The sequence below is a fragment of the Acomys minous genome (assembly GCF_964271855.1).
Source record: "Acomys minous genome assembly, chromosome: 7".
Taxonomy (NCBI): domain Eukaryota; kingdom Metazoa; phylum Chordata; class Mammalia; order Rodentia; family Muridae; genus Acomys; species Acomys minous.
In genome coordinates, this window is record NC_140488.1 from 101,477,835 (window position 1) to 101,504,412 (window position 26,578).

The window sequence follows — 26,578 nt, forward strand, 5'->3', positions numbered from 1 at the left end:
GATCTTGGCTCCAAATTCCTAAATCATCTGTGTTCCCTAGGTCAAGGTCTTTCTATCAAGTAGATTGGAGTATCCTCCTTCCTTAAAGTGTGGCATGTAGACCAGCAGAAGTAGCATGCCTTACAAGCCTGCTGGGAATGCAAAATACCAAGCCCCATCCTAAGTATGACTACTGTGGTGGTTTGAATAGGGATGGCTCCCATAGATTCATGTGTTTGAATGCTTGGTCATAGGGAGAGCACTATTAGGAGGTGTGACCTTATTGGAGAAAGTGTATCTTTTTTAGACAAGTATGTCACTATGGAGGCAGGGCTCTGAGGTCTCTTATATGCTTAAGCTGCACTCAATGTGGAGCACAGTCTTTTCCTGGCTGCCTTCAGATCAAGATGAACTCTGAGCTCCTCCAGCACCATGTCTGCCTGGTTGTCGCCATACATTCTACCATGACAGCAATGCACTAAACCTCTGAAACTGCAAGCTAGCCCCAGTTAAATGTTGTCCTTTATAGGACTACTAGCCATACAGTACTTAATCCAGCCCTCTGTGGTTAACCTCTGTTTATGTATAAATAACATTAATAGACAGTCATATTGCTGCCATCTTCAATGTGGCTTTGTGGCCCTTCCTGAACCTGCCAGCCTCACAGAATTTCTACCCCTAGGATATATTTACCCATGGAAAAACATATGCTGTACAAAGCTGGGAAACAAAAGGGCTGATACACAAGGCCACTGTGAACATGCTTGTCTGGACTCTCTACCCAACATAGGCATCTCTGTTCACTGCCAGTCAGTAGAGTAGTCCATATTCCCATGAAATAAAGCACAGGCAGTTCCAGTATCAACAACGGCTAACACCTTTTGTAAATTACTGGGGCACCAATAAGTAGTGAGTTTAACATGAGGCCTCCTGCTTTCTGGACCCCACATAACCATGCATCTTAGCTCCATTCCTGGGATATATTTAGCAGGAGAAAGACAGTGATACAAGACATACTACAGCCATCATCTAGTCCATTCTTTCCAGTTCTGGAGTCTCAGAATTTATGGACACTGTCTTAAAAAGGGGTAGATGGTGATAGAGGCCAGTTTCTCTACCTGCTCCATTGTCAGGGAGACACTCTCTGCTGCCTTCTTCCAGAAACCCAGAGGCTGGCTCCTCCATGCTCTGATTCTATTGATTTCCGTTAAATGAAAGGGCCTTCATGAGGCCATGCTCTAAATCATGCAGCTCATACATTTTTGTTTCCCACTCCAAATGTCTTCACCTTCAGTTTTCAGTGCAGTGAAAACAGCTAGTTTACTTTCTTCACCTCCATCGACTCTTAAGTTGGCAGAGTGTCCATAAGGACCTTGGGGTCTTTTCCAGTGATGTATGTGTCTTGTCCACCTCTTAGCTTTCCTCTCACAATTGTATCTTGCTGGACTGTACCACATATAAGGTCCATACACCATACAGTGATGCTAAGTGAGGGAGGGAGTTACAGGAAGCCAAAAGGATGAAGATTTTAAGGAGTCATGGATACAACATACTCTATCTACACTGGGCAAAGTCCACTACACCACTCAATCTGCTAGCCTGGCAAATCCAGCACACACAGGCTACACACAAGTGGGCCTACACACATATATAGATCAACATTTAGGCCATATGTATGTAAGCACACAGATCTGCAGACAGACAGATAAATACAGACAGACTGGTGGAGGCAAATTTTCAGACTTCTGACCTCAATGTCAAGTTTACACAGATTATACATAATCACATGAAAGTGTCACTCTGCCAAATAACATGATACAACACACTATATCACTGCTTACTTTTGCATCCCTAGAGATCCAGAGTCAGCCATTTTGTGCTAACTCATAACTCCCAGGATGTTCAGTGTCAACTGTGTTTTATTTGACTCATACCAAGAATTCATACCACAGCCATATTACCTAAAAAATGTTTGTCACTTATGCTTTTCTTTTCTCAGCAACTACCAATGCCAAAGTGTCAAGTACCAGTAAAGAACGTGGACAACAAATGGCTAAAAAGTGGAATGATCTCTCATGTTCATTGTTTCTACAGAGACACCTCTGTCGGCTTTTGTCATTGAGAAGAGGAGGAGGAAAAAGACACAACCCACATCAAAATGAAGCCACTCTCATAGCTGTCTACTTAAATATTGTTGAGAAAAAGAAATTAGAGCTGAGAATTTAGAGTCTTATGAAATAGCTTTCAGAAATGAAGTTTACTGTCTTCCCCTCTTCCTTTTATGTTCTGAGGCTCTTGAGTAAACAATCTTCACCATGAATTATATATGTTGTGCAGACCACTGTGTGGTAGGCAAACTAATGAGCCCGAATGACAGTGATGCCCTTGGAACCATTGAAGATACTACTTTGTACAATATGATGCTTTTTTGTTGTTGTTGTTTTGTTTTGTTTTGTTTGTTTGTTTTTCAAGAGAAAGTTTCTCTGTGTAACCTTGGCTGTCCTGGAATTGCTTTGTAGACCAGGCTGGCCTCAATCTCACAGCAGTTCGCCTGCTTCTGCCCTCCCGAGTACGGGCATTAAAGGTGTGTGCTGCCACATCCAGCCTTGACTTCTTGTTTTATATGTCAACTTGACTGACCCAAGGGATGCCCACATAGCTGATAAAACATTAGTTTATTATGTGTCAGGGAGACAACTTTCATAGGAGATGAACTTTTGAATAAACGGACTGCATAAATATCCACCCTGATCGGTATGAGTAGATACCATCTAAACTGTTGAGTGTCCAAATAGAAAAAAAAAACTGTGAAATTGGTAAATTCTTCCAATCTCTATGAAATTGTGATGTCCATATTTTTGTCTTGGATATCAGAATGTCTAATTCTCAGGCCTTTGAACTCAGACTGAATTACATCTCTACTTTTCTAGTTTTCCAATGTAAAGATGGCATCATATTGTGAGACTTCACGTCTTCCAAAATTTTCTCAACCCATTTCCATAATAAAACTTATCTATCATCTTTCTATATCCTATTAATTCTATTTCTGTGAGTAGTTGACTCATACCAAGTATGCATATCATGGCCGTATTGAGGATTTTTCCCCAAGTGTGCTCAGGATGGAGAAATGATCCTGATGATCCTAATTTAATCACAAAGTATTTATTAAAACACAGAATATTTGTTGGGCGAGTTGGCTCAGTGCTTACAATCATTTGTTGTTTTTTCAGAGGACCCAGGTTTAAATCCCAGCACCAACATGGTGGCTTATGACCAATTGTAACATGAGTCTTGGAGGATTTGATGTCCTTTTCTGATCTGCATGGGTGTCAGGCATTCTGGTGATACACATACAAACATGCATGCAGGCAAAACCCTCACACACATAAAATAATAAAATAAATAAATCTACAAAAACAAACACACAGAAAACCAATTATCACACCAGGAAGTAGTCTTCATTCTGTTTTTTAGCTCCAAGTTATAATATGGTGTCATTTTCTTTCACCTTAAAAACTATCCTTAGCACTTCTGGTAGTGTAGCCCTTGAAAATAATTATCTCAATTCAACTGAAAACTCACTCTTTCCCTCCCACCTCTCCCTCTCTCTCTCTCTCTCTCTCTCTCTCTCTCTCTCTCTCTCTCTCTCCTTTTTTTTTCTCCCTGTCTCTTTCTTTCTTACTTACTGACTGACTTACTTACTTACTGTTCTGCTGCTATGAAGTGACACCATGAGTAAGGTAACTTATAACAGAAAGGACTTAATTATGGACTTGCTTACAGTTTCAGAGGATTAGTCCATGACCATCACTCTAGGGACCATGGGAATAGGCAGGCAGACATAGCTCTGGAGCAATACCTAATAGCCTATATCTTGATCCTCAGTGAGAAGGCAGAGAAAGACTGGGACCGGTGAGGGCTTTTGATGTTTCAAAGCCCATCCTCTCCTCCATGACACACCTTTTCCAACAAAGACAGACCTCTTAATACTACCTAAATGTCTACAAACAGGGAAACAACCCTTCACATACATGAGGCTATGGAGGGCATTCTCATTCAAAGTACCTGTCTAAATCACTGTTGTACTCCTGTGAAGATACACCATCACCAAGGCAACTCCTTGGTCGAAGGAAAACCATGCAGTTTGTTGAAGGAGTGTGAAAGACTGGGATTTCAGGAATAGAAAAGCAGTTGGATGTTGGCGGTGATGAAACATGCCTTTAATCCCAGCATTTGAGAGGCAGAGGCAGGCTGATCACTGTGAGTTCAAGGCCAGCCTGGTCTACAAAGTGAGTCCAGGACAGCCAAGACTACACAGAGAAACTCTGTTTCAAAAAAACAAAACAAAACAAAAAAACAGAAAAGCAGTTGGGTGCTTTAAGTTGGGGTTACTATGCTGTCCTTAGAACCATGGAAGATAGTGCTGAGGGCAATTTGACTTGTGGGCCCCAGGTAAAGCCGTTTCAGAGGGGATGAATATTACTTAATGTCCTAGAGACCATTCTTTCAGTGTTTTAGAAAAAACAAACAAAACAAAACAAACAAACAAACAAAAAAACCATGTGGCTGCTTTCTACCCTTGTCCTAAAAATATATTGGAAGATAAATTAATCAGTTTTGGATTAATGGCATTGTTTTAGAAGATTTCAAGAAAACCTAGTACTGACTCTGTTTCTTGGTTATTAGTGCTCACTCTTGTGCAGATTTCTAATGAAAAAGAGCAAGCTGAGCAGACAAAATACAACATGCACAGTTTGAGGATAAAAAGGAACACCAGGAAATGTAATATAAAGCCAAATCCAGTGCTGAAGGTGATAAAGCCTGATACTAAATGGAATAAAAGACATACCTCAGCACAAATACTCCATCCAGCTAAGCTTCCAATTTGTGTAAGCAGTAAAGGAAACCATCACAAACAGAAAGCTGATACAAACTTATTTGAATAAGGAACTAAGTTCTGGCCCCAGCAAGCAGATGAACTTGGCAGTTTCTGCTAAGTGTTCCTTGCTTTAGAGTAAAAAATACAAGAAAGTATGGAATGTCCTTAGGCCACTGAGGCCAAGCATTTGTCAAGAGTTTCCCTGTGTGGAGGGCCAGAGTGGACATTGTATGTCAAACCTGTATTGCCTTGGAGACCCTAAGATGTTGGAGATGATAGAGGCATAGGATACCTACCAAAAAGAGCTTCAGACCAGCACTTTGGAGGCAGAGACAGGTGGATCTCTGTGAGTTCAGGGCCAGCCTGGTCTACAAAGTGAGTCTAGGGCAGTCAAGGCTACACAGAGAAACCCTGTCTCAGAAAAAAACTAAAAAAAGCTGCAGACCAAGTGTTAAACCAGCCCAAGAGATAGAAGAGTGCTGCAGGACAACCTAGACCCTCTGTTCAGATGTAGCTAATGGACAGCTCATACTCCATGTTGGCTGGAGGATGAAAGTGGGGACTTATCTGAGGATAAATTTTTTAAATACTGGACTAATTTCTTTGGAAGAAAAGATTGGAAGGTGACCTAATATTGAATGTTGCATGGCTATTACTAATGACTCTTCCCTAGATATACAATGAAAAAGAGCAAATGAGGAATAAAGAAATACAAGATTTTAGGGAAAATAGTATGATAAGAGTTAGTGGGGTAAAAAAAATATAATCTGTATAGTTTGAATAGAAAACTAACACTGACAAATTTAATGTTATTGTGGCAGTTTGTGCTTAAAAAGAAGCTGTAATTGTTAAGAAGATTGGACCATTAAGGAGAGACTTGATATATATTAGGATAAAAGGAAGGGTATCCTCAGGGGAAGATCTCACCCAACTTATCTTCTCTTTTGGAAAGAGAGCCTAAAAAATATTGTACTCCTTTAAAACAACAAACAAGTTCTGCTACAAATGTAATTCAATGTGCCAAGGCCAAGGGGCCATTCCAAGATGTCAAGTTATGGTTATAGTGGCCTTAATGTGATGTCCCCCATAGTCTTAAGCACTTGAATACTTGATCCTACATTGACAGCAAGCACTTTTTCGGTAGGACTCCAAAATGTAGCCTTACCAGAGGAAGTATGTAATAGGGGATAAGCTTTAATGTTTCCAAAGCTTCACACCATTTCCAGTATGTTTTCTTGGATTCCTGCTTACGGTTCAAGATATGAACTTTCCACTGCTACCTGGGCCTTCATACCTTCATTCTACCATCATGGACTCTAACCTTCTGGATTCCTAAGACCAAATAAAAAATTTAATAAATTTTCTTGACCATGGTGTTTTATCAGAGCAATAAGACAGTAACTAATGTAGATGTTGGCACCAAGAGTGAGATATTGAAGGGAAGGACCTGAATATGCTGCTTTTTGGAGTAATAGGAAAGATTTTGGGACTTTAGACTAGAAAAATGGTCAAATGCTGTAAACCTGACTTAAAAGGCCATCCTATGTATATCCTGGAACACAGTGCAAAGAGCAATAGAAATTGTATAGAGAAGGAGGGAGGAATGGGAGGATACAAGGGATGGGTTAATAATTGAGATGTAATATGAATAAATTAATAATATATTTTTTAAAAAGAAATTTAGACATGAAAACTTGACAAAAGCATGATCCCATGAAGAGACTTTGGGCTTCTGAATAATGCAAGAAAAGTAAAATTAATGAAAAAAAGCTTGAATCACCATAGTACATCCATAGTAAACACACACACACACACACACACACACACACACACACACACACACTCACTCACTCACACACACACACAAAGAAATTGTGTAGTTCTGGCTCAAGAGGTCCCAGAAGAAAACAGTTTTATAAATTGGGCTAGAGTCTGTTCTTGTGACTAAAATATGGTTGCTTTTTGACCCTGTCCTAATAACGTGCCTGAAGTTAAATTTAAAAGTAATAGAGGTTTCTAGGATCCTTTGGATCCTTCAACGTTGCCATTCTCCCATGCTTCTCTCATCTAGAATCCCAATAGGATGTCCTCCCCTCTGTCTCAGTTTCCTGGTTAGTGAAGACTTTCATGGGACATGCCTCTTGACCTAGTATGTAGATATAAGTGAGGGTATACCATTTGACTCTTTCTGCTTCAGGGTTAACTCACTCATTATGATCATTTCTAGTTCAATCCATTTGTCCACAAATTTCGGGAATTCTTTGTTTTTAATGATAGGCAAATTTGGGCCCAGGGGTCCCTCTCAAACTATGGCACAAGCCAAGGACAATACAGTCTGTAAACTTCAAACCCCTACCCAGATCTAGCCAATGGACATGACATTCTCCACAATTGAGTGGAGAGTGGGGTCTGACTTTCACATGAACTCTAGTGCCCCATATTTGACCACGTCCCCTGGATGGGGAGACCTGGTGGCACTCAGAGGAAAGATAGCAGGCTACCAAGAAGAGACTTGATACCCTATGAGCATATACAGGGGGAGGAGGTCCCCCTCAGTCACAGTCATAGGGGAGGGGAGTAAGGGAAAAAATGAGAGGGAGGGAGGAATGGGAGGATACAAGTGAGGGGATAACCATTGAGATGTATTATGAATAGATTAATAAAATAAAATAAAAGTAATAGAGATTTCAAGATGGCCTAATGTTGACTCTGTCATACAGTCATTAGTAATCACTCTTTTGTAGGTCTACAATAAAAGAGGAAGTGGAACAAAAAAGACAAATATGAAAAGAACAGTTTGAAGAGAAAAAGAACACTAGGAAACCTAATTATGCATCCAAAGCTTGTGCTGAAAGGCACTGGAATGCAGGAAAGGATAATCTCAGGACAAGGTCCCACCCAGATAATCTTCCAGTCATTAATGAAAAGACCTGATGAATTTTCTGGTCTTGAAAGGGAACAACTAAGAAGTTACTGCAAATATGATCAGGCTGGGAGGAATTCATTTGATACTGGTAGCCAAATTTAACAGTGTTATCTATGTTTCTGACTTTAGAGTCATGAAAGATATGAGTTTAAGATGTCATGAGATCTTCCTCCATGGTTTCAGAGAGCCAATGAGGCCAGGCAATGTGTGGCAGGAGAGTACCTATGTGGAGGCTCTGAGAGTCTACTTCATAAAGCTATTAAAGTGAAACATGGGTGGCAGTGGAGCCTGCAAGCTGTTGGAGATGCTAGAGCTATGAAATATTGACCAAGAATAGCAGAATATGTGGAGTAAAAACAGCCCAAAGTAAAAACATACATTACAAGAAGCAAAGCTAGAAGGCCAAAGCCATCTAAGCATTCAGAATTAATTTCATGGACATCAGACATGGGGAAATAGGATTTGGTGATTGTTCTGTTTGGGTTCAGTTTGCTTTGGTCTAGTATTTTCTCACTATGCTTTCATTCATTCTTTTAGACTGGCAATGCATATACTGTGCCATTATATGTAATTTTCTGTTTTATAGTTAAGACATTGCCTTGAGTCTCAGAAGAGACTTTGGACTTTTAAACAGTGTTGAGACTGAGAGACTATGGGGGTTTTTAAAAGTAGGACTGAATCCATTATGATATTACCAGGAGCCTATGGGGGCCAGGAACTAGAATGTGGTCATTTGGATGCGATGTCTTCATAATCTTAGCATTTGAATTCTTGGTCCCCCAGCTGATGGCACTGATAGAGCAGATTTAGGAAGTGGCTTTGCTAAAGGAAGTATATTACTTGGTAATGGCCTGAGAGGTCTCAAAACCTCATGCCATTTCCAGGGCTCTCTCTGCTTTCTGCTTACAGCTCAAGATATGATATCTCAGCTGCCGCTCCATCTTGCATGCATCATAGAATATAACTCTGGAGTCATAAACTCAAATAAACTCTTTCTGTACAAGTTGCCTTGCTTATGGTGTTTTATTATAGCTATGCAAAAATAAGTAATGTATACCTAACCTCATTGTGCTATCATTGTAGTTCTGGCTTTAGAGGCATGAAGAATAAAAGAGCAACAGTCATAATTTTTTTTTTGCTGTTTCAAAGGGCTGCTAAAGCCAAGAAGATTGTGGCAGGGTAATCTCTACATGAATGCCATGAGAGCAAGTGGCTCTGAGAGGCTATTGAATAATAAATAAATAAATAAATAAATAAATAAATAAATAAAGCGAGCTGTGAAAGTAAAGCCTGAGTTACAGTGGGGTCACAAGGATGTTGGAGAACCCAGATATGAGTAGTCTGCAAAGGAGATACTCAAAAGAATATAGGGAATGAAACCAGTCCTAGAGAGAGAAAGGTTTCAGGCCATAAAGGTGGAGTTACAGAGGCATTTAAGCCCCTTGAAATTAAAGTCCCAGACACTGGAGATAGAACTACAGGATTTAGTTTTTCCTGGTGAGTTTCAGTCTGCTTTGTTCCAGTATTTCTTCGCTTTTGGGATGTCAGTAGATAGTCTGTACAAACATATGTTGGAAGTATGTAATTTGCTTTTTTATTTTATAGCCGGTTATAGTTGAGACTTTGCCTTAAGTATTAGAAGAAACTTTGCATATTTAAAAGGTTTATTTACTTTTACTTAATATGTATGAGTATATTACCTGCATGTTTATATGTACACTACACACCTTCAGAGGCTAGAAGAGGGCATAGGGCTTCCAGATGTGTCGTTAGTTTGCTTATGTAGGATATTTCCAATTTCTTTATAAAGGCACTTAGTGCTATAAATTTTCCTCTTTGCACCGCTTTAAATGTGTCCAACAAATCTGAGTATGTAGTTCCTTCATTTTCATTGAATTTCAGGAAGTCCTTAATTTCTTTCTTTATTTCTTCCCTGGCTCAGATGTTATTGTGTACAGAGTTATTTAGTTTCCATGTGTGTGTAGGCTTTTTGTTATTTCTCTTGTTGTTGAAGTCCAGCCTTAGACCATGGTGTTCTGATAAGATAAAAGGTATTATTTCAGTCTTCTTGTATCTGTTGAGGCTTGCTTTGTGACTTACTATGTGATCAATATTGGAGAAGGTTCCATGGGGTGCTGAGAAGAAGATATAATACTTTGTGTTTGGGTGAAAAATTCTATAAATATCTGTTAGATCCATTTGATTCATGGTGTTGGTTAATAATGCTATTTCTCAGCTTAGTTTCTGTTTCAATGACCTATTCTTCAATGAGAGTGGGGTGTTGAAGTCTCCCAGTATTATTGTGTGGGGATGGATGTGTGGTTTAAGCTTTTTTAATAGTTCTTTTACAAATGTGGGTGCCCTTGTATTGGGAGCATAGATGTTCAGAATTGTGATATCATCTTGCTTGAGTTTACCTTTGATGAGTATGAAGTGTCTGTCCCCATCCCTTGTGATTAATTTTGATTGAAAGTCTATTTTGTTCGATAATAAAATGGCTATGCCTGCTTGCTTCTTGTGACTATTTACTTGGAATATTTTTTCCAACTTTTTATCCTGAGGTAATTAATGCCTATCGTTATGGGTAAGATGTGTTTCTTGAATGCACAAGAATGTTGGATCTTGTTTATGCACCCATTCAGTTAGTCGGTGTCTTTTTATTGAAGAATTGAGACCATTGATGTTGAGAGATATTAATGACCAGTGACTGTTAAGAGTCTTAATTTTGATGTTGGTTCCAGTCGAGCATTTGTGTATTTGTGTTTTTGCCATGGTATAGTTATCTATTTCCTGAGTAGCTTTGGTTGTAGCTTGACCCTTTGGGATGGAGTTTTCCTTCTAGTACCTTCTGTAGAGCTGGATTTGTGGATAGGTACTATTTGAATTTCTTTTTGTCATGGAATATTATTTGGTTTCTCCATCAATGGTTTTTGATAGTTTTGCTGGGTAAAGTAGTCTGGCCTGGCATCTGTGGTCTCTTAGGGTTTGCAGGATCTCTGTCCAGGCCCTTCTGGCTTTGATGGTCTCTGCTGAGAAGCCGGGTGTGATTCTGATAGGTTTGCCATTGTATGCTACTTTGCCTTTTTCTCTTGCTGTTTTTAATATTTTTTTCTTTGTTCTGTATATTTTGTGTTTTTATTATTATGTGGAGGGAAGATTTTCTTTTCTGATCTATTCTATTTGGTGTTCTGTCAGCCTCTTGTATGTTTACATGCATCTCCTTCTTTAAATTGGGGAAAATTTCTTCTATGATTTTGGTGAGGATATTTTCTGGGTTTTGGAGTCATGTCTCTTCTCTTTCCTCCGTGTCTATTATTCTCAGGCTTTGTCTTTTCATGATGTTCTTGATTTCTTGCATATTCTGTGTCAGGAATTTTTCAGATTTAGCATTGTCTTTTATGGTTGCTCTGAGTTCTACAATTGTATCTTCTAGTCCTTAGATTCGTTCCTCCATTTCTTGGATTCCATTAGAAAAGCTCAGTTTTGTGTTGCTTACTTTCTTCTCTAAGTTCTCTCATTCTCGTTTTTCTTCTGTCTGTGCTTTTATCACTGTTTCCATTTTCATCTTCAGATATTGAACTGTTTTATTTATTTCCTTCATCTCTTTGTTGGTATTGTCCTGAATTTTTTTCCAGTGCCTCTCTATAGGCCTCTTTATGTATTCCATCTATTTGGGAGATTCCTCTTGCATTTGATTATGGATTTTATTCTTTTCCTCCATTACCATCTTCATTACTACGGATTTGAGGTCATTTTCTTGTATTTTGATTGTGTTTGAGTTCTCGGGGTTACTTTCTTTGGGATAGTTGGGATCTGGGGATGACGAGGGTTTTTTTGGTTTTGTTGTTTGCATTCTTACGCTATCCTTTAGTCATCTTGCTATCTCTGATGTTGGGTGGTAGCTTCTGGTATTATTCACTGGTCATAGAGAGTGGGTAGCTGGTGAGTGATAGGTCATGTGCACTTGCCTGTGGAGATCAGGGAGTTCTTCTCTGGAACAGGCAGATGACTTGGTTTCTGCTCCAAGAGACATTGTTCTACACCTTAAGCTCTTGACTGAGTCACCAGAGGTAGGCTTCTGCCTGATTCTATTTATGCTACTGAGGAGATTCAGACTAGCTGTGCTGGGGAGGCGCTGTTTAATTTTATGTCCCAACCCCTCAGGGCAGTCCAGCCTCTCCCAAGCGTATAGGAGACCCCGCTGGGCAGTGAGGACTGTAGCTTTATCTGCCCAACTGTCCAGGCCCTGACCACACTGGTCCACAGACAGGTTCTTGTCTGGATCAGTCTAGAGAGTGAAACAGTCTAGATTGCTCACCCTTGGCGGCTCAGTCCCAATTAGTTGCAGTTGCAACTCAGACTCCCCATCAGACACCCAGGGGAGTCCACCTTCTCCCACGAGTCCCTGCCAGGTTGTGAGGACTGTGGCTTTATCTGTCCAATTGTCCAGGCCTAGACCACCCTGGTTGACAGACAGTTTCCTGCCCAGAGCAGTCTAGAGAGCAGACCAGTCTAGATTGCAAACATTGACAGCTCAGTCCCAAGGAGCCACAGCTGCAACTCAGATTCCCTTCCAGACACACAGGACAGTCCAGCTTCTCCCACAAGCGTGGGAGTCCTTGCCGGGCTGTGGGGACTGCGGCTTTGTTTGCCCAATCGCTCAAGCCCTGACTGCTGTAGCCTTTGACAGGTTCCTACCGGGAACAATCTAGATAGCAGACCAGCCTAGATTGTGCACCTTTGGCGATTCAGTCCCACTGAGCTGTGGCTGTATTTCAGACCCCCTTCCAGACCCTCAAGGCAGTCCAGCTTCTTCCACGAGCGTGGAAGTCCCTGCTGGGCTGTGGGGACTCTACTGGCCAGGTTCTATCAGCCCAATTTTGCAGGCTCGGTCCACTGAGACCGGCTGCAGGGCTATGCCCGACCCAGCCAGACCGTGCACGCTGTTTCTGGGTACAGTGGGCTTAGCTGCAGCCTCCAGGGCTCCCCATGGACTGGGGTGGGGTGAGTGGGGGGTGTCCGAGGACAGATTCACTTGTTTCTCTGAGACATTCCAAGGCCAGGGTCTCTGGTGTTCCACCATCTCACACACTGTGCCTGGCTTATAGAGGCCTGCAGGTGGGTTACTTTCCAAAGTCCGGAGAGTGTGTTCAGGTCCTCCGTAGGCTGTTGTTTGGCCTGAGGTGAAGCCCGCCTGTGGTCTGCACTCTGCGGGACCCCACTCACCTAGTGTTCTCCAGTTCTTGCAGTTTGTGGCTCCCAATCTGATCCCTGGTCTCCGTGGAGTAGATCAGATACAGTGCGAGATAGGTGCCACCATCTTGGAACTCGGGCATTGGATTCTTGAAACTAGTGTTATGGCTGTGATCCACCATGTGGATCCTGAGAACTGAACCTGGGTCGGCTACAAGAGCAAGTTCTCTTAACCAATCAGCAATCTCTCCAGATCCCAAGAGACTTTGGACTTTTAAACAGTGTTGTGAAAGACAATAGGAACTTTTGAAGGTATACTAAAAGCATTTAGCATTATGATACCACTATAAGACTATGGGGACCAGGGAGAGGAATGTAGTCATTTTTCTTTAAGGGTATGGTTTGTGTTATGTTGACCACACTGCAGTGGATGGTCTCAAAACCATGAGTATATGGGAAAGCACAAACTGTACTCAGTGGGTTATTAAAAACAAAAAGCAAATATGAATTAGAGACCAGGAACAGCTTGGTCTAGGAGGAATTGAGAAAAGAATTAAGGGTAGGTGACTGATATTTGATAGACATGGCATAAATATGTCAAGTATCAGGAGTTCTGAGGTGGCCTTGTAAAGTTCTAAACACATGAACCCTTTACTTTGGTGTAGTACAGGTAAGTCAAATTCTAGAAATCAGAATTGTAGTTTAGCACTTTAGAGGACATATAGCCAAACTCCTTCTTTACAGAAAAAAAGATGAAGGCCAGATTTAAAGAGATTTTTTTTCCAAGTTCAGAAAGAGAAGAATGGCCAGGAGCAAGTATTAGCACTCAGGGTTCTTGCCACATTTCTGCTGATTATCTCAGTTCACAATGTCAGCTCCTATCTAGCCTCCTAGACAAAACTTTCAAAGTCTGAATTTGTGTAGGAAACACAGCATGCATACTAGTGGTCACACTATGTTAACAGTGGGTTTTCTGCTGTGGGGAGGAGATCTGGGGCAAGGAGGGCCAATCTCTGTACAGGCCTGCGGCATACAGGAAGAAGAGGTAGAAATATTTACATGTTATTCATAAGCTGAAAACATTAACCAATCCTGAAACAGTAACTCTGAAAGAATGAGCCTGGGAGTTACATCAGCACACACACTCACACAATGTGATATGTCTTTTTCATAAATCTATGTACATCTGGGTGGTAGTGGTAGCATACGTCTTTACTCTCAGTACTCAGGAGGCAGAGGCTTGTGGGTTTCTGTGAGTCTGAAGCCAGCCTGGTTTACAAAGTGAGTTCCAGGTCAGCCAGGGTTGTTTCACAGAAAAACTCTGTCTTGATAAAGCCTAAGAAATGGATAAATAATTAAACAAACATATAACCTAGAGTTCTTTCTTATTAAGGCACATGTATAGGGGGTTGTTATATTTGTCTGATGGTGGATTTAGCATGGCAAATATGCTCTGAAATTTTTAAAAAATGTTCATATGGAAGATTTTCATATAATCTAAGGCCAGAATAAATTCATTGGATAAGAAATTAGAGGGCTCAACATCTTTAAATATATTCAGCTTTTAGCTGAGATCTCAAACAAATAGTACTGTGATATAATTCACATTCTGCAGACTAAATGGAGAAAAGGATCTTTTTAATTTTAATATACTGAGACCAGGCCAGCTGTGACTCAGGCAGGCTCTGATGACACTTGCTATTTCAGGAAGGGCAGACACTCTGTTTCTCAATCCTGACATACTATCATGAACAAATTACACTGAAAAATTCATTCTTCCATTGAAGAAGACCTCAGCCTCCATAGCTGCTGGTGGAAGGTATATCTACTTCTTTCTTTTCTGAGCCAGAATCAAGAGCCAAGTATGTTTATTAGATATAAACAAAGACCAGGTGAGGGCAGTATATCTCATTTTGCCAGCTGTGTATACCAGGTGTTGGGAAGTAAAATGATGGACCATTAGTCCCAACAAGTGAAAAACCATCACTCATAATTAATGAATTGATCATTCTAATTTATCAAAAGGATGTGATGATTCATTATTTTCCCACCCAGAAAGAAAGAAGGTTTTGCCTTTCTTGTGATTTCCATTGAAAATATATCTGACTGCCAGGTCAGCTGCAGACAGCCTGGTCTTTTCTTCTCATGTACAGTTGTCTTCATGCAACAGAAAGAGGCCAGACAGATTGAGTAAAAGTTCTGAATATCAAGTAGTGGGTTAATTGTTTAACATTTATTCTTTTTGACCTCTCCCTCATCTTCCTTCCTTTCTCACTAGAACCCTTCTTCTCTCCAAATTCCATTCTTTCTTTCTTATCTTTGTATTACCCACTGAGTTTGTTTTGCTTGTTGTTGTTTTGGTCTGGTTTGGTTTGGTTTAGTTTGATTTGGTTTTATTTTTGTTTTTGTTTGTTTTTTGAGACAGGGTCTCTCTGTGTAGCCTTGGCTGTCCTGGACTCACTTTGTAGACAAGGCTTGCCTTGAACTCACAGCGATCCACCTGCCTCTACCTACCAGAGTACTGGGATTAAAGATGTGTGCCACCACTGCCCGGCCCTACTCAGTTTTTACTAAGAGTATTCTGGCTTAAGCATGGGTAAGAAGTTATTTACTAGAGCAAGGACAACTTATCTTTGGCTACCTGGAAAGAAAGGTCACCTCTCCCCTCCAGACAACTATGAGACAGGGGTAGGAACTCAGGAGCCCCTCATGGGGCATGTACTTGTGTTCCTTCTCTAACTACAGTTAACTCTTCTAGCTCCTCAGGGAGGGGTTGGGCCTCATGGACCTCTGAACTACAGTTAACAGCCAGTAGTACTTCAGGGAGGGGTGAGCCTCTAGGCAGGAGAGCTCAAAGACCTCCCTTCCAACAACTGTCAGCTGTCCCATACCCTCAGGCAGGGGTGGGACTCATGGACTTCTCCTGCAACTGACAGTTAACTACAAGTAACCCTTCAGGGAGGAGTTGAGAATGAGGACTCCCACCAAGTGAAGAGTGAGTTCCTGGGATCCTCCAGTAACTGTGAACTGCCCTAGTCCTTCAGAGAGAGGTGGGACTTCCTGGGCATCTATCTCTCCCACATGAAGGTTGAGGATGACAGAATAAAGCTTGTGGCGCATGAACCTCTATTTCTAAGTTTTTGTTCTTTCACACTGGTCATAATTGGAATTCAGAGATACACTCCCTTTCTTACATGCTGCATTAATACTTTCTTTTTTTTCTCCTTTATTAATTTATTCTTGTTACATCTCAATGGTTATCCTATCCCTTGTATCCTCCCATTATTCCCTCCCTCCCATTTCCCCCTTATTCCCCTCCCCTATGACAGTTCCTGAGGGGGATTACCTCCCCCTGTATATGTTCATAGGGTATCAAGTCTCTTCTTGGTAACCTGCTGTCCTTCCTCTGAGTGCCACCAGGTCTCCCCCTCCAGGGGACATGGTCAAAGGTGAGGCACCAGAGTATGTGAGAAAGTCATATCCCACTCTCCACTCTACTGTGGAGAGTGTTCTGTCCATTGGCTAGATCTGGGTAGGGGTTTAAGGTTTACCGTCTGTATTGTCCTTGGCTGCTTTTGAAAGGTAGATAAAAAACCAAAAATGAATATTTATCTAGGTATCATATTGCATGCATAATACATGCTACACCAGCATTCAGGAGGCTGGGGAAATAAATTTTACAAATTTTGGGCTATTCTGGGTGAATGGGAAGCTCCAGACCAGCCTGGGCTAGAGTGAGGCCTTACCACAAAATAAAAATCACTGAGTATGTGCCTTCAACACTGATACTGTATACAGATGCATGCTTTGGCAAGAGAACATGTGACTACTCAAGTCAATTTTCTTTTGTAGTCACATTAGGTTTTTAAATTTTAGATTTTGTAGTCATTGTTATATAATTTAGCAAGTAAAAAATAAAGATGGCGATGCATTCCAGTCAAATGTGCACTAAAGTTTCCTGCTTGTGCTCACAGAGAACCAGAATTGTCTGGGCATGAGTCTCATGGGATAGCAGGGTCTTTCACTGAAATACAAAAATATGATTAAAATGAACTTCAAATCCCTCTAAGATAAAGAGAAACCAGAGCTTAAATGTCAGGGTTAGAGGTCAGATTAAAATAAAATTTATCATTATGAGACATTGAGAAAAACCACAAAGGGCAGTTGTCAAGGATTTCTTTGCAAAGGATTATTGTGCTTTTCCTAACATCCAGCACAATGCCAGAGGATGGAGAGTCAATCATGAAATAGGAACTGCCACTGTGTATTTCAAGATACTTACAAAACAGCAATGGAAACCATCATGCAAAGTGCACACAGTAGAAACAGTCCTTGAGTGCTAGGATCTAGAGAGTCATGAAGGGCTTCATGGGGGTGAAGGTAGCCACCCCGGGCTATCAGAACTCCATTTGGTTTTCCTAAGCATAGAGAATTGAAGGTCCTTTCCAGCAAGGTCACAGAACTCTGTGTTTGAGTTTTGGGAAAGTTCCCTGATAGGTGGTGGGAAGACACTATTTAAAGGAATATGATCCAGAGCAACTCTCTTTATGACAATTTGCCCTCTCTAATCAACAAACTTTAAATGGTGAAACATAAAATAGTCAAATGAACTGAGAATATAAAAAGTAATATTATCTTAGCTCTGTCCATCCCCTCCCCTGGCAGTTTCTGCCCCACCTCAAGTAAACTCATGCTTGAGGCTCTTTTGGCATTGGTCTCTGAAACTCTATATAATAACTTAAAAATCAATGTCAGCAAGGAGACAGTCCACCTGGAAATAAGGCTGACCTTCAGGGCTCTTGTTGGGCAAGAAGTGAAGGGTGGCAAGGACGTACTCCAGGGCTTTCTTCTGTTGTTTTATCAGCTCAGTGTGGCCTAGTGTGACTCCAAATAACTCTATCTAATCCTGTCAGAAATGCACAAAAGCCAGATCTTTCTCTCATAACATGGCTTGCTGCATTATATATGAACTGCTGCCTTAAATCCATTATCCTGTAACAAAATACCAAACACATGAACAAAAACAAAAACAAAAAGCCGGGCAGTGGTGGTGCATGCCTTTAAGCCCAGCAATTGGGAGGCAGAAGCACTTGAATCTCTGTGAGTTTGGGGCCAGCCTCGTCTACAGATCAAGTTCCTGGATAGCCGATCCTACACAGAGAACCCCTGTCTAGAAAAACAAAAACAAAATACCAAACACTTGCTTCTTTATAAACAACAGACATTTATCTTGTAATTCTAGAAGGAAGGAAGACCAAACTCAATGTGCCAGCCACTTTGCTGTGTAGATGTAAGAGGCATAGTTTAGAGGAAGCATTAGAAAACCCAGAATTGTTAACCAAGCAGGCTTTTTCTTCAAGGGAACAAAATGACTGACACCTGTTAACCTGCAAGACTAGGGTGGGGGCTGTCTAATGGCCCGGTGTTCTTTTATTACTCAATGGATCCACCTTCACCTGACTCCCCACAAATCCTGAGCATTGTTTAAGCCCTAATCCTGAGTTTTGCCTCTCAGGGAATAGAACCTATCTTTATGAAAGAGATCCCTTGTGTGTTGCATTCTCAATTAATAGAGCCCTTCTTTATGCTTATTACAAATTCTTTCTCCCTAGACCCAGATTCCTGAGCCCTGTCAATGGAATTCATTCTTGTGGTAAAGGTCACAGACACTTTGCTAAAGAGATGTTCTTTGCAAGGGAGTGTCTATGTAGCCATCCCTGAACCTGTGTTATGATAATTGCCACAGGGAGACTTTTTTTCTCCAAAGTTTTACTGTGTTTAAATGTGTAAAGAGAAATAAACCACTTGGTCAGACTCTAGAAGTTTTTGACCCAATATCTGTTAAAGTGGTGCTGACCTGAGTTTCATTCATTATCTCCTGTGGATCATTTCCCCGCTGACTGTGGTAGAGCCCAGTTGGCTTCCAAGCCACTTGCATTCAAGTACCTTGAATTGTTGCTTTCTATAGAGACAAGGAACCCTTATGATCTTCTGTGTCACAGACAGAAAGAACAGAGCCACCTCTAAAATTCTAGGCCCAACCCTTGGTCTAGGTTTGTAGCTCAGTGGTAGATCACTTGCTTTGACTGTAAGAGGGATCAGGTTCAAGCTCCCATAATGCCAAAAGGGGGGTGGGTTCAACTGAGTCACAACAGGCCCCACCTCTTAATACTATCACATTGTTGACCAAGTTTCAATGTGTGAACTTGAGAAAGCACATTGAGACCGCAGCACACCTTCTTGTGGAAATTTGCCACTTCTTCCTCTGCTGCTGAAGGAATGCAAGGCTACCCTTACCTCTACTCTACCTCTACTCTTGACTTTCACCCCTCATAGGTTCCTTATGCCCCTCACCTTCTGTATATACACCTAATCAGAATGCTTTTTTTTGGGGGGGGAGGGTCATTCCTTGAATATCTAGCTGATGCACTGGAAATCATCAGTTTGAGAAACAAGGCATTCACTTCTAAGGAGCTTCTAAGGCAACCCTCTCTTTTTTTCCTGATGTTCTAGAAATTTCCATCCCCCTAATTCAACCATTGCTGGGCAAAGGTCAGACAACAGTCTATACACCCTGTGAGCTCCAAGGGTGCAATGCCCAGATTTTACTAACTTTCACTGCAAGCTCTATTCTCTTCCTAGAGTTATGGATACATAATGTGTTTCTGCCTTTTCACAAGCATCAAGAGGTGACTATATAAATGTACACTGTGCTCTACTATGTTTCTTAAATCTATACCAGTCTCCCTCACACGTCTGTGAAGGGAAGGAAAAGCTAAAGGCCCCTAAATAAACACAACCTTTTTTCCCTATAATTTTGATGTCTTATGCACTTACCCTCCCTCCCCACAAGCCCATTGGTTAAAATCTTGGTTCCCTCAATGGTGTTGTTGGCATGTTGTAAAATGTTTATGACTAAAAGCCTTGGGGAAGGTCCTTGGGTTACTGAAGCTGGGCCCTGGAAAGAAATTTTTGTACCCTCTCTTCCTCTTCCTTGTTTGTTTGTTAACCATAAGATAAGCAATGTTGGTCTACTGAACATTCTTTGTAAACATGCCATCCTTTTGAAGAGGGTCGCCAGCATTGTGTTTTCAGATGCTGTCTTTGCTACTAATGATGAACCATTTCCTGTACCCAAGTAATGTAAGGAATGTTCCCCAGTTGTCCTTGATTGGCCAATATAAGATGCTGAAGCCTATGACTAGGCAGAAGAGAGATAGGCTGAGTTTTAGGTTCCTAGGCTAAGGGTCATGAAACCCTGAGGACAGGGAAGAGGAGAAGGAGCAGAAGAGTTAACAGCCAGAGAGGAAGCCAGAGAGGAAGCCAGAGAGAAAGGAGTTGCCATGGGCGCATGGCCATGAGGACAGATTAATGGAGCAGAAACACCCCAGGAGCCATCAGATTGGTAAGTGTTTGGCTTTTACGTGGGTTTTCAGGGTAATAAGAATAGAATAGCATAGTTCTTCCCAGCATAGTTCCTACACCTTAATAATAAATCCTAGTCTGTATCTATCATTTAGAAGCTAGTGAAGTTAACCAAGACTTGGGAAGGAGAGGCAGGCAGATCTTTGTGAGTTCAAGGCCAGCCTGGTCAACAAAGAGAGACCAGGACAGCCAGGGCTCTACTACACAGAGAAATCCTGTCTCAAACAAAACAAAACAAAAATAAAAAACAAAAACAAAGAAACAAAAACCCTGTCGCTTTATTACCATCCAACATGTTCACCACAGGGCAAAACTGGTGGTATAACAATCTTGGGGTGGAAGATCCATCACTGTAGCCCAAAATAAATCTTTTCTCTTTATAAGTTTATCATCTCAGGCATCTTGATATCAAAACAGAAAGCTAACTAACACATTCTTATTATCATGGAGACAAGAAGGAGCCTTCATTTTAAAATATAGAGACTTCCATGTATTCATTCTCAGTGCTGAAATCTCAACTGCAAAAAGACACAAAAAAATAGCCCATGTTGCACTAGATTAAGGAGTAAATAAGGTTGCCGCCGCTCACCTAAGCATATTAAAAAGATCAAACAACCTTAATGATACAACATGGGCTATTTTTTGTGTCTTTTTGCAGGGAGAGGGGAACCCTGGGCCTCATTTGGATTTTTGAAACTTCCTCCAGCTAGTGAAGTACTTCCTCCAGCTAGACCACACCTAGGCCAACAACTTCACATTTCTTAATCCTTTCAAATAGTGCCATTCCCTAGGTGACCAAGTATTCAAATCTATGAACCTACAGAGACCGCTCACAAACCACCACATGTGCTAATTTTTAAAAACTAGTCAAAATAGGCAAGATAGGAAAAGATAAATATTTGATCATTATTAAAAGGAAAGATTAGAAAAAAGGATTCTACAAATAACAGACTAAAACTTCAAATAACCTGTATGTAATAAGAAAGGATAAAAACAATTTGAGGCTGTCATAGTGGGGTTTTCATGGGGTTCCACATCAAAACCATTTGTCACACTTTGTTCACAGTATTTGTTCATATTTCCAGTGGTGTCAACAGAACCAGGCAAATGACAAGCACTTATTATAAACAACTCAGAAATGGATGGATGGATGGATGGATGGATGGATGGATGGATGGACAATAAGCAAAACTTCGGGTTAAAAAAATTTACCAACTACTCAAAAAGGAGAGTCACTGTAAGTTATAAGAAAACCCTACTGCAAATTCTTGAGAATTTATGGCGTATATCTGTTCCAATTAATATTCAAGTAAATGCAGTCATCTTTCCACAGCATGACTCATTTCTCCCTAGCTAATCTATTCACATATGCATTGCATGATCTCTACTTGGCTATTGAAATTTAAAAACTGAAATTAAGCCCAGTGGTGGTGGTGCAAGCCTTTAATCCAAGCACCTGGGAGGCAGAGGCAGGTGGATCACTGTGAGTTAAAAGGCTACACAGAGAAACCCTGCTTGAGAAATCAAAAAAATAAAAATAAAATAAATAAATAAAAACTGAAATTAATATTCTGGGTATAGGACAAAACAAGTAAGTAATGGCCATTGCATATTTTGTCTCCCTCGAGTATAGCTGTCTTCAGGCAGGCTCACTTTTAAATCTACCTTTCCTGGTGCTCAGCCATTTCTGCTATTTGACCCTGGAGCTTGTCATACAATCTAAGGAGAGCCAAATTACTATTCGAAGAAAAGATCGTTTCTAAAAATAAAATAGAGGTTTACAAATGCAGGTTAACTGATGTTTCACCTTACATAATGGTGTTTGGCCTAGTGATAAGTTCTAACTGAATTCTCTCCTGCAAAATGTACTAGAATATTTATTGATTTTTTTGAACTTGCCAGGAGTCAAGAAGCACCAAAACTTTCTCCATTCAGATATCCTTTGACCTTTGGGTGTGATATTAGAGGTGAAACAAAGATTCCTCATAGCTTCCAAATTTCCTGCGAGGAGGAAATGCTTACCCTTCCCTCACCCTGCCCAGAATTAACTCTGTCGATAAATCATTCAGGCCTGCAGCTGTCTTATTGAGACATTCTTCTCTGCCTAGGACATGACACGCATGGTTGCATCATCAAGAGCTCAGAGCCTAAACTAGAGAAGAGTGGGGTAAGTGAGGAATTAGTTTCATTTAAAATAATTTAAGCAAATATTTGCCAAGACCCAGGTAGGAGCATGAGAAAGGAAACACTGCTTGCTCCAGAGCATAATGGCCTTTCTTAGAACTCTTTGATAGCAATGTGAGTTAGCTATCACAGGTAATGTTATCGCAGATTCTCAGAGGCAATTACAGGAGGATACCAAGTTCAAGGACAGCCTGGGATACAGAGTAAGTTTGAGGACAACTGGATAACTAAGAGAGACCTTATCTAAGAAGAAAAAATTAAAAGATGACTATGGATATAGTGCAGTCGCACAGTATCTGCATAGCATGTGGGAGGCCTTGGATTCAAACCCCAGTCCACAGAAAGATTAAAGGAAAAAAAAGGTAAAGTGAAGGAAATCCAGGTGCCATCCTTCATGATTTAAAATACAACAATGAGCAGTTCTGATTATTTCCTTAACCAGTCAAAACTTTACACCTAGAATTACAACAGTTTTCATTCTCTATATATACTGTGTAACAAACCACTTCAAAATGTAATGGCTTGAATCGGGACCAATTTACTTTCCCCTTGTGATTTTATGAGTTGGTCCAGCTGAATGGCACTTCAGGTTCATTTGACCCTGTCTGGAGTCACCTACATAGCTGTATTCAGTTAGTTGAACACAAACATTCAAGAAAACTTCTTGGCTCCGGTGCCTAAGTACTTCTCCATGTGGGTTTTCCACATGGTTGGCTTAGGCTGTCTCCTAGCATGGTGGTCTCAGCACAGTCAGATTTTTTTCCTGAAATGGAGCCTGGCTACAACAATCTCTTTTTTTAAAAGCTACAGAGAAATCTGCGTATAAGCAAGGTACCTACTTCTTATACCAAAAGAAAAAAAGACTCCCACAAATGGCCAAGGAGGTCGGACTGTATAGTGAGCTAATGCAGTATAACATTATAGCTCACAAGAGTACTTTCTTATGAGTCTTCAACATTAAAATCAACTGCTTCCTGAAATATTAACTTCTAACAAAGTAACCTCTTTAACTGGGAAATACCACGATGGTTCATTAATTTTTGTGAAGTGAGCAACGAGACATGATTTGAAATAACAATCTTCTTCTCATGAGATCTGTATCAAAACTCAAAGGTGATGTTGACCTCTGGTAAAGCCTAGATCATTCACTCTGATAACCAACCCTATCAATTCTTAGGAAAATACAACACTGGAAAAAGTAGAGGGAATTATTCTAACTTTTACACTTAGGCTTGAAACTCCATAAGCATGTAGTCCAAACTTAAGAACCTTAAGTTTTTCTCTCTGCGCTTCATTGTTTCTGTATATGATTTGTTGCATGAACAACCATTAACTTCAAAGATTCTCCAGTCATGTGATTTAATAACCTCATTTGTGTGTTCACTAGTCACCTTCCTTTGGTAGATTTTTGCCTATCTTTACACATTAGTAGCAATAAACTCAATCCTGGAGCCACAGCCATAGTACTTTGTAAAATATTGCCTCCAGACATCATTTCCAAGAGTTCGCATATTCAGCTCACCGTTGCAGAGGATTCAGTTCTTGGGTGGCTGGTTCCTTTGCTTCTAGAACATTGTGACACAAAATGTAATGGCAAAAGAGAATGGAGAGCCAAATTCTCCCCTTATAGCAGCCAGGAAGCAGATAAGAGAGCATATTCGTGCTCCAGAATTCCTAAATTCCAGTCAGATTGTAAGAGAGACGATGTCAGAGGAACCATTCTTCACATTAGTAAATTGACCCAGAGCACCCAAAACGATATGCACTGATTACAGCAAGTAATAAGGCAAGGGGGAGGGAACAGACTCTACCTGCGATGAGTAGAGCAACATGCATGTACACGGAAGAGAGGAACTGATGATCACTATTTTGGAGACTACCAATCCCACTTCTAAAGTGGAGCAAGTGAGTTTCCCTATACCTAAGGTTGTTAGATTATATCAATAACAATGATTTAAATGCTATGTGACACACTATATCAGGTACATAAAAGTTGGTTGCCATTGGATTAATGAGGGGCTCATAAAACACCTCCTCTGTCTCTGAAGAGCTATTGATAGTTGATGGCTAAAGAAGGAGCCATTTCTTTTTCTTCAGCAATGTGGCCTCTGGTACATTGCTCATATTCCAGTGCCTGATCTTGCACCCATGTGCATACAGACAGCACTAATTGGACTCTATGAGTTATAAAAAGTATAAAAGACATGAAGTTTGGAGGGGTTGCAATTGGGTGTGTAAGAGAGGAGATGAAAGCAGAGAGTAGGTGTGGATATGAATTGTATACATATGTGCAGTTCTCAAGGAATCAATCTTTTTTGAACTTTGTTGTCATGATGTCAGTGAAGAGGAAATAATAATGCCTTGGGAAGGGAATAACTAGAAATTCCTTACAAAAGTATCAACCTGTGGTGATAATCAACTCCTGAGCTTTAACCTAGATGCTTGTGGCACCTGGAGAACTTTTCTTACAGTTCCTGAACAATAACCTGCTGCTGTCTAAGACAGCTATATTAGGCAGAGTAAGTTGATGACTGGAGAAAACAGTCATCACATATCATGTGTTTACATTTTAACATATTTTTTCATATTTCTCATATGTATTAGTTCAACAAGACTACCAGATAAACTCCATTCCACATAGTCAATTAGGGACCCATGATACTTCTGTCTAAACTGTTCTAAAACCCTGGTCTCCTCGTTCCCTGGTTGTTCTGCAATAGGTCATTCATCAAGGAAGGAGAAAGAAAATAAGGAAAATTTTTATTGAATAGAAACTGTGGGCCAGGCCTAAAGATGCCATACAATGCATTCTCTACCAAACTATAAAGAAGTCTGGGAAATGTAATGAAACTGTTATAAATTTATAAGAAAAGAATACTTTTCAGTCATCAGTCAGACTCTACGACAAACATTCACTTAGCTACCCCTACCATAAACAAATATAAAGACTTTTTTAAATCAAAGAATACTTCAGTTGTATGTAATGTCCGATGTCAGAAATGAGAGAAATGGGGGCATGACACAATTTTGAAGAAATATCTAAGCAGAATCCTATGATGAAAGTTGCAGGCTTTAGCATCAGAAAGATGTGACAAACCTCATCCAGATGATTTGTTATCCTTTCAAAATATTTCACTCCCCTCAATGATTTGTGTGTGTGTGTGTTTGTGTGTGTGTGTGTGTGTGTGTGTGTGTGTGTGTGTGTGTGTGTGTGTGTAGTTTGCCTGTTAGATGAAATTTGTAGATAATCAAATTAGGCTAGTAACTAAAGAATGCATGTGAGAAGCTGAAAGTCAGAGTCAAATGGAATGGTCTATACCTATAATCCAAGCACTTGGGAAGCTAGGGCAGGAAAATCACAAGTTTAAGCCCAGTCATGTCTTTAATTTAGGCCCTGTTGAAGATAAAGAGCAAGGAGAAGCAAAGAAGGAAGGGGCAGGGATGAGAAAGGAAAAGATGAAGTTCTGGAGGAACAGGAAGATGAGAATAAAACAATATAAAAAAACTTTATGAAGTGTGCAATTTTTCCATAGAACTTTCTATTCCCTCCCCATCATATACTCTCCTCAACACTATTCACTACTACTAACTCACATGCATATCTTAAACAGTATTTCTAAAGATATGGTGTTCCATAATTCTGCATGGCAAACTTCCTTTTTTTCTGGAATCATGCATAGATCAAAAGTAAAGACTTTAAAATTTTGTTAAATTTATTTACTATTATGTATACAGGGATCTATCTGGATGTACCACTGCAGGCCAGAAGAGGGCTTCAGATCTCATTATAGATGGCTATGAGCCACTATGTGGTTGCTAGGAATTGAACCCAGGACCTCTGGAAGTGCAGCCAGTGTTCTTTACCTTTGAGCCATCTCTCCAGCTCAGAAATGAAGACTTTCTGAGATGAAAACTTGGGGAGTATATTTGCTTGTCTGGTTTTTGTTTATGTCTGAGTTACAGGAAGCTACCTCACTTTCTCTACCTCACTT